This window comes from Diachasma alloeum, unplaced genomic scaffold, assembly GCF_001412515.2.
Source record: "Diachasma alloeum isolate Michigan unplaced genomic scaffold, Dall2.0 Dall_scaffold_01136, whole genome shotgun sequence".
NCBI classification, from domain to species: Eukaryota; Metazoa; Arthropoda; class Insecta; order Hymenoptera; family Braconidae; genus Diachasma; species Diachasma alloeum.
In genome coordinates this window covers 6,251-15,820 of record NW_021681246.1, presented here as the reverse complement: position 1 = coordinate 15,820, position 9,570 = coordinate 6,251, and the positions used below count along the sequence as shown (strand labels likewise).

Here is a 9,570-nt window from a genome sequence, read left to right as displayed (position 1 = left end):
TTAGCTCCAAAAATAATTTTTAACCAGAGATACTCCCTAATATTGCCTGAATTTTGAATCCGAATGGGAACAATTTTTTTGTTCGGCGATTGGTTTTCTGCAGGAAAACAAAAGAAACCCCTCCACCTCACCTCCTACATGTCCTCCTCGCCCGATAATCCTTAACTACTTTTTAGCTAATTATTTAACCGTACAAATCATCTTGGGGCACCCTGTATAAATTTATATTCTATACAACTTTTATATATAAATCTAGGCGGTGCTGGATTTTTTCTCTCTAAATTCTAATTCTCGTCGAATTGATTTAATGCCTACAGGTGGTTCGGCGGTGTTGGTGCAAATTACATCTACAAAATATATAGTTTTCAGAATATATATTTTTCCGTATGGCTAAACCTCCCTCTACAAGTATATTTCTGTGTTATCTNAATAAATTTGATTAGCTCCGAAAATAATTTTTAACCAGAGATACTCCCTAATATTGCCTGAATTTTGAATCCGAATGGGAACAATTTTTTTGTTCGGCGATTGGTTATCTGCAGGAAAACAAAAGAAACCCCTCCACCTCACCTTCTACATGTCCTCCTCGCTCGATTATCCTTAACTACTTTTTAGCTAATTATTTAACCGTACAAATCATCTTGGGGCATCCTGTATAAATTTATATTTTATACAACTTTTATATATAAATCTAGGCGGTGCTGGATTTTTTCTCTCTAAATTCTAATTCTCGTCGAATTGATTTAATGCTTAAAGGTGGTTCGGCGGTGTTGGTGCAAATTACATCTACAAAATATATAGTTTTCAGAATATATATTTTTCCGTATGGGTAAACCTCCCTCTACAAGTATATTTCTGTTATCGTTATAATAGATGCTCTGGAATTTCGATACTGTATGTCTTCCTTGTTGAAATATTTGAGTATATCAAGAATTTTTTAAAGTCTTCAGGGATTCGGGTAACATCGAGCGCGTCCAGGGCAAGGTGTGGTGACACACTGAACTTGGATGATGACACAAGTTGTAGTTGGGGTACATCTTACTGTGGAGCAGGGATCCAAGCCTGTTTCATCCGGAATCAATCCCCCTGGAAAGATGATTTTAGAATAACTTGGTGCAGGAATTTTGGTTACTATTTGGTAAATTAATTTTAATTTTACTGTTAGAAAATTACTCTTGAAATTTCAAGCGAAAAAGTTTGAAGTTTTTTAACAACAACAAAGTTACATGAAATTTTTGTATATTTCTTCATTGACGAATCAATTAATTGAATATTCAAGTAATTCTCCATTTTCATGTCTATACGGCACTAAAAAACCTTGAAAATTTTGAAAATTCAGGAGNTTAATTGAATATTCAAGTAATTCTCCATTTTCATGTCTATACGGTACTGAAAAACCTTGAAAATTTTGAAAATTCAGGAAACAACTTTTCTGAATTCTTAATCTATTGAAAATTTAATTATATGTGATGTTCGATTTTTACAATGAGTTTGAAAATTCAAGCTTTCATTAAAAAATCAGTGATTATTTAACATGAAAACCCCAATATTCTTCAGTTTTCAAGATGAATGAGCAATTTAGCGAACGCTTTCACTTGAAATTGAATTCAACCTCACAACATCGAAAATTCAGATGGCGCTGTGACTGGAATATCAAGAAATTTCGAACATTGTTTCACTTACAACGGGTACATTGTCCATTACGGCAATAGGGTGGAGTACCCTCGATACTGTTACACTGGATACTCTCAGTGCACTAGAATCATACATTTCAATTATTACATGTTATTTTATTCAACTCATACCTGTCCCACGGAGACAACACTCTACGGCATCAGTTTTAATTAGATATCACATGTTATTAATCGGGCACTTCCTCTATTAAAAAATAGGTGAAACATGTTTGGTCAGCAAACTATTTCGTTAAGCATATGCTAGACTTATGAATATTTCGCGGTTATGTTAGCTTATAAATAAATAAATGAATAAATAAATAAATATATATATATATATAATATATATATATATATATATATATATATATATATATATATATATATATTTGTATTAATATATATATATATTTGAAAAAATGTTAAAACAAATCAATGGTGATGGCTAAGCTATGCAGAAAAGATGGATGGGAAAATATAGTTAAAAAATTCAAATGAAATTTTCAAAAAAAATTTCAAAAAAATAAGAAATGGAATGGAATTATTATGAATAAATTTATATGCACATTGAAAAAAAAGAAGAATAACGTACTAAAAGACAAAGACGAAGATGAAACAAAAACGAAACGATTGTTATATCCACACTTGGAAAATGAGATCAATTTCACTCTTAGATGCACCTAATTTTTTAAACCTTACAACGTGAGTTTTCCATTGTGCAAATTTTTGAGGATCATTTTTCAAATTTTTTCTCAAATCTTATGATAATAAAAGCGGGCATTAACTCCTTTTGAATAAATAAATTTACTAAAAAGGAATACGTACTAAATTTATTTAAAAGGAATACCTACTGATCAAAAATAATAATATGTATAAATCACTAATCACTTTTGCGGGTGCGAAGCGCGCCCTCTTTCCTAGTATCTAAAAAAATGAAAAATGGAGAGAATTGATAAAACCCACCGAATTATCTTCCGCACTAGCGACAGCTATGAGCCCACTAATCGCCACCACAAACACCAGGAGCTTCATGATGTGGAAAAAAAACATTCGCTTCAAATTCCACACGTTGGAATTTTTATGCGAATGGGGAATATATGAATAGAAATACGCCTTTTATACAGCAATGGCATCACTTATGTTTGTCAAGGTTTATGCTTGAGTTCGATTTTTTCCTTATGCATATGTTCGGGTTCTGACTGGCGGAGATAAGATCATTTTTCCTCTTACCTCATTATTTTATTATCATTCGTATGTCCTCACAACGGCATTTCATCACTCACAATCGGATTCAAGCGACGAAACAGAAATATTGATGCACTTCGCTAAATGCTTTTATTTTGTTCATTTCGGAGTATTTGTGTATTTTGGAATTTATGTATGACTGCCGTACATATACAGAGGCGATAAGATTCAGTAGACTCCCGTTGGAGTCACACTCAAGGGGCTGTTGGGGAAGTGAATTCGGGGAATGCGACTGTATACACCTTCCACCACCACGCGCTTACTCCGGGCATCATTTCTCAGAATCGACATTGATAAAATAAAAATACTGAATGTTTTTTTTATTTTATTGATGAAAAAATCAAAATATAATAATAATTATCATAACAATTATGATATTATAATGACCAATAAAAATAAAAATTAATTAGTTATTATTAATAATTAATTATTGTCATGTGGATCCATTTTTCAATTCATTTAAATTTTCACTCAATCAACTAACGAATCAAATTTTAACCTATTTAACCACAATAAAAGTATAACCTCTCTCTGTGACGATCAGGAGCAGACTAAATGTCTACTTATCGTAAATTCATATTTTCAGTATTTTATTTTGCAAATTTCCGAGAATTAAAAAAGAATGACTTCTCCAGGAAAAACAGGAGCATTCATTTAAAGGCTTTTATAGATAATGGAGTGGGGGGAGTGCTCGCGGGCCGAAAAATCGATATGAGGGGAAATGCGACTACAGTGGACTTCCCTTAGCTCTTACTATCCGTAGCTCGGGGGGCGTGTCCTAGCGGCGGGGAATGTGTCCCCCACTGCACTAGTGACGTCATGCACGAGAGGGGAAGCGTCGTGTCGTCGGCCGGTATGTTACAGCGTTCTCTCTCAGATAATGACGTTGTCTCTCGCGTAAGCACGTCCCTGCGGATGTGGAGGTGGTAATTCCCTAGCTCGAGTTCTTGGAATCAGACCCCCGAACGCTATGAGCTAGGGGAAGTCCACTGTATAACGATGGGGAGTCTAACGGGAGTCTACTGTAATGTAGATCGTTAAAATTCCATCATATTGGAATGCGGGAAGTGAAACAGTTTTGTTCACGAGAAGTGAAGCAATAAATTGCGGCCAAAATAGGGCAAAATTTGTTATAAATACATGAAAGATGTGAGTGGAAAAAACAGCCTTTAGGAACCAAGACCTTTAGGAACTATACAGTGAGAAAAGTAAAACGAGTCATGACTCATTACGAAACACCTAGAAACCCGGTGCCTGTAATATCGGTACAGTGCACTCTTATCTCCTTTATCCGCAGGCCTCGGGACTCTGTCGTGACGTCATTTCATGTGAAAAGCAGATAAAGGAACATCCCCACTCGTCCAGTTTACAGCACCATTAGAAGAGGGAAAGGATCGAGAATAGTGGGGGGAATCGTGGCAGTGGTTTACATTTGTATGACGCATGACGTCAAAGAGAAGAATGCACGATAGATATGCAAACTCAATCGGTGCAAATACGTCGCACGAGAAAGCTGAGTGTCGAATCGGTTTAGAAAAGGGAGGTAAGAAGGAGACGAAGGAATTAGCGAATCATTGCTCCACGCAATTATTTCGGACGAAATTTCTCTCTTCTATGACGAATTAGGAAATTTAGGAGCGTTGGATAAATCCTCGTATTGGAATAATAATTGAAGAATCCCAATAGTATGCTTGAATAAAGATATTTTATTGCATCCATTCGCTTAGAATGAGTGCAAAATAGTTGAGAAAATGCTTAAGAAATGCTATTTCCAGATATTTCATCCTCATGAAGGTAGCCCAAGCGATGGTCTTCTCGCACATTGGACTTGCCGAATGACGCACCGTCGTATCCCTGGATCTCTTTTCCCTGGATGTGTCTCCAACTCTGGAGAAATATAATACCAATCATTACAAATTAATTACTTAGTAAGTTATCGATTAATCGATCAAGTCTCGAGTGGAAATTTTGCTCAGTTGGCTTGAGTCCAAATCAGTTTTAGATCCAAAACTGGTCAGAATTACTCGATTAGACTTTCGGATCAGAATCTGGTAAGATTCTGAATAGAATATTTGGATCCAGTGTGATGGAGTGAATTTCGATATGATTTTGACCAGTCAAATCGCAACTGAATCCGTATTGGATAGGGTATTCATCAGAAAGATCGGATCCTAGCATTTTGATCAGGCATGGATTCAAACAAGCATTAGATTTCTGATCCAAAACTGATCAAAAGCGGTTTTCACTGATCAGTCTCTTATCCCAGCCTGATTTGAGCTTCCACCCGGGCTATTCTCAGCGAAAGAAAAGTTTCACATACAGGCGCATCTTCCCCTGCGGCAAAACCCTGAGCAACACTGCCGATGTTGCCGGCACTGAAATCACACAAATTATTTTAAAAATTTAATTCACCAACGCACTTCATATTTGAAAATGTAACATCGACTTTCAAGTATAAATAGTTGGCATGTTCCATAGACTTATCTACGTTTCGAAACTCCATATAGTTCAATTGCGACAGTAGATTGGAAATTATTACAAAACATATCAATAAAATTGGGAACAATATGATCAACTTACACGAAGTCCCCGTCCTTCGCAATATTGTCCACTTACGGCCGCTAGAGCCATTGCAATGACTAGGAAAATGGAAAGGATCTTCATGATGCAGAGAAATTTTCTTCACTTCTGTCTCGGAAGATACGATCGACTTATTCAAATGCGAATGTGGATTAGGGAAGGTGAGTAACGTTATATAACAGCAAAGTCCTCATCTTTCTTCTTATGAAAATATTTGCATATTTTGAATTGAGATAAAAAAGTTTTCTGTCTACCTCATTGTTATAGTAATAAACGAAAATATAATAAGAAAATGAGGAAATGAAGATACGTTGACGTCACGATAATAAACTGTTCCGACTGTGTAAGTCCCGGCTGAACCTGATTCTGATTGTTCAACTGGATTTTTACAGTTTTTGTTACAGAAATTTTCGTTACAAAAATTTGTCTGCGGATCTCTATGGAAAAAGTTCCGGCAGGCTGAGTCGTAGAAAACAGAGAGATGTGACGTATGGGCTTAGTCTATACATCGGTTCTTTTATTCTAAAATAAATAATATTCTCCATTGTATTTCCATTCCCGAAACTGAAAAAACTTCGGTGTCTGTAGACATTGACTGCGTAAAGCAGTCTCGCGGTAGCATTTGAGTCCAGTTTCCGCCCCGAAACTGCTGGATTGTATTGGACACTGTCATTGATAGCAGCATGGTCGTTTTAGTTTCCAAAAACCGTGAGAATGCGCAATTTGTAACTGGAGCTCCTAACTGGAATTCCAACTCCAGCTGCAGCTTGAAAACAAAGGCAGATGCGGATCATGGGCAGAGGCGGATCAGGACAGTCGGTCCTCCCCCTCAAATATTTCGAACATTTATTAATCACGCGTGCTGGACCCAATTCCTTCAATTTGTCTTTCAGACGTTGAACCGAGGGGCTATTCACAGGCGTAAAGGTGGTGTCACTCGCTGATGTAATCAGTTGTAATCCCAGTGAAATCAATGTAATCATTGTAATCACATGATTACCATATTTGTAATCAAGTTTTGGTAATCATTTATAATCACTGTAATCAGTGTAATCTTTCGTAGTTGTTCCTAGTGAAACCGTGAATTTTGTTTTTAAATTTTCGAGCGCGTCATTTCCGCCAACGGTAAGCCTCAGAGATCCCTGGATCAATTTTTCTTGGAATCCCAGATGTTTATGGTTCAGTACCTTGCATAGCCAATGCGTTTTGCACAGAGCATTTGTCCGTAGAAAATTGATTCAACAGAGTTAAAATTTCTTCTTATTCTGGAGAACCAACGACTGAATTATCTCTGAATTATCTGCTGGTAAGTTTCATTCTCCATTAATGGTAGATATTCAGTAAATTTATTTTGCTGATAGCACTTATAAATGCCCAAATTTTTAGATGGAGTGATGGAGACTGCATTCCTCTGTCTAATCTCTGCCCCTCTTTCCTCATTTCTTTGCAAGTTCTAATAATTCACTATTCCATCAATTCATATTTAATTAGAAGTCATTTTTGGTGCTTTCAATGATTACTGATGTTTGGCAATCACAGAATGTAATCGACGAAATAATTTGTAATCATATAATCACATTCTGTGCTCTTGGTAATCACGGTTATCACATGGGCAATGGTAATCAGTGTAATCAGTCCCGTAATCCTGGGTAATCGATTACATTTTGTAATCGCGGTGTCACCCAATTCGCCTGTGAATAGCCCCTCGCATTGAACACTTTTTTTCGAAGTAAATCATCATTTTATTAGCTAAACGGGAGTGATCAGCTATCGACCTATTTCCATCAAAACCATTCCAATTGTGAGCGGACTCCTCTTAGGCTCTAGTCACAGAGACCATCAATTTTGTAAATTAAATATTCCGATAGTCATTTGGTCTGATGAAACCCCATCGCTGTTTTTCAACATACGTTTAAAAGACTTCCACTTTTGTGGAATCACGAAAGCTTTTTTTTCCAAGTATTTCGCCATTCTACTCAAACGCCATCTGCGGACTGTGTTGGCACTGTCAAGCAGGGTTGGGCTAAGGTATGATACAGGGAGGTGTTCNAATAAAAATTTGGAATATCTATACATGAGGAGCTAATTGATCGGATCTCCAAAACAGGGGACAAGTACCACTGGCCACCGTGCGCGGCGCTGGCCCGTCTCTTCTCCTCACGCGGACAACGTCCCCTTCCATTCGCATATTCTCTCGGCGTCGGGAGTTCAAATCTCGGTCGCGTCGGTTTTTTTCATTTTTTTTTCTTGTTTTTTCTTTCATTATGAAAAAATTCCAATGTGATGATGATTAGAGAGTAGTACGATTAAAAATCTTAGGAGGAAAATCGAATGGGCTTTGTCTCATGAGATTTCGAAGATGTTCATTTGGATATACCTGGACGGGTTATAGTAATTTTACTATATATAGTAAAAATTGCGAGTCGGTATAGTAGAAAGTGGTAGCATGAAAGTAAAAATTAATTTGACACGCCTAAAAACTCGGTCAAGATAAATCAAATTTTATAGTACATTAGAGTACAAGGGCACAAATTTCGTTTTCAACGAATGTGTAGTTTACAGGCCGAGCCGAAGGCGAGGTCTGTACACACATTCGTTGAAAACGAAATTTATTACCGAGTGCTCTATAATATTTTATGCCAAGTCGTGCAGAAGTCTAGTTTTGAGCAGGCTGCGCGAAGCGCAGCGTGCGATAAACTCGACTTATTGCACGGCGCGACATAAAAATTGTTTCGGTATGGTCTTCGATTACTATGTTCACATTGTCATTTTTAATTTTATATTCTCTCCGTGTATACTTATGCTATTGAGTTATATTCTATAGAATTTCCCTGCCTCAAATTTTCTATTTTTTTTTGGTTGATTTTATTGATGAAAAAAGGAAAAATTAACTGAAAAAACCTGAAAAATTGAAGCCGAAGAAGTTTTATAGACAATGTCTTAATATAGACTTTTTCTATTGAATATTTCCTATTAAACTTTTCAACAGAGTAGGACAAAAACCAATGGAAAGTTCAAAACATAAATTATTTATTACAAAAGTTTGACACTGATGATAATTTTCATATTGGACATAGAATTCTCATTAATTTTTTCCTATTTTTCAGAAATTTGGCATTTTAGATTTCATTTTTTATTTCATATTTCAATTTTTTAAATTCAAGTTATGTTTATACTACATAAAATGGGAGTAAAATAAAATAATTCAACGATAATCATCAAATGAAATCGCTTCAGCAGTAAGTTTTAACGGAGTAGCGGGAATGAGGAAATTCAGGCGTATTTCGATGGATTTTCGTATCGTAATAATTCAAGATGCAATATATCTCAATATTAATATTTAATTGTATTCATCCTTAAAGTGAAAATTAGTACAAATGAAAGAATCCTTGTGAAAAGCCATTTTTAGATATTTCGTTTGCATCGAGGGTACTCAGGAGATAGTCTTCTGAAGTAGTGAAAATGTGAGAAGACACAATATCCCGTCTGGTATCTCCTCCAAAGACAGGGATTGGTTCCTCTCGAGCTTGGATGTGTTTCCAACTCTAAAAAAAATTAGTTCCAGTGCAAATGAATTACTTGATGAATCGAATGAGTTGATAAATTATTCTTAGCAAAAGAAAATTGTTACATACAGGCACATCTGTTTCTACGGCAAATTTGTGAACAACACTGCCAATGGGACGAGCACTGGAATCACGCAAATGGCATTAAAACATCGCATTAACTTTCGAAGTTGTTCAGTTTTTTTGTAAGGATCAAGTGAATTCAACAGAATGGAAAGTATACTAGAGACTATATTACAATAATTGTTAATAATATAAAGGGCTTACTGGGGACCTCCGGCTTCGGCAGCTCCACTGCGCATTAGCAGCCGTTAGCACCATCGCAATGACTACAAAAATAGAGAGAAACTTCATGATGCAAATAAATTTTTCTTCTTCCCTTCTTAGAAGACGCGGTCAATTTATTCCAATACAAATCCACAAGGGGAGACGTTTTCTTTTATACCAACGCAGTGTCAATCTTTCACGAAGTTTATTTTACTGGAATAACACATCTTCTATAAAAA

At 36.0% G+C, this 9,570-nt stretch overlaps 2 long non-coding RNA genes across 2 annotated transcripts; both read right to left on the bottom strand.

Annotated features, from left to right (window-relative positions):
* Positions 1–796: 796 nt before the first annotated feature.
* Positions 797–2,747, bottom strand: LOC107045931. The gene is made up of 3 exons (XR_001461494.1): positions 2,637–2,747; positions 1,684–1,756; positions 797–1,086 (listed from the first exon to the last, which is right to left on the bottom strand). It is a non-coding gene; the product is annotated as an uncharacterized LOC107045931 (long non-coding RNA).
* A 1,867-nt stretch (positions 2,748–4,614) lies between these two features.
* LOC107045933 lies at positions 4,615–5,619 on the bottom strand. The gene is made up of 3 exons (XR_001461496.1): positions 5,499–5,619; positions 5,239–5,293; positions 4,615–4,805 (listed from the first exon to the last, which is right to left on the bottom strand). It is a non-coding gene; the product is annotated as an uncharacterized LOC107045933 (long non-coding RNA).
* Between the last annotated feature and the right edge of the window lie 3,951 nt (positions 5,620–9,570).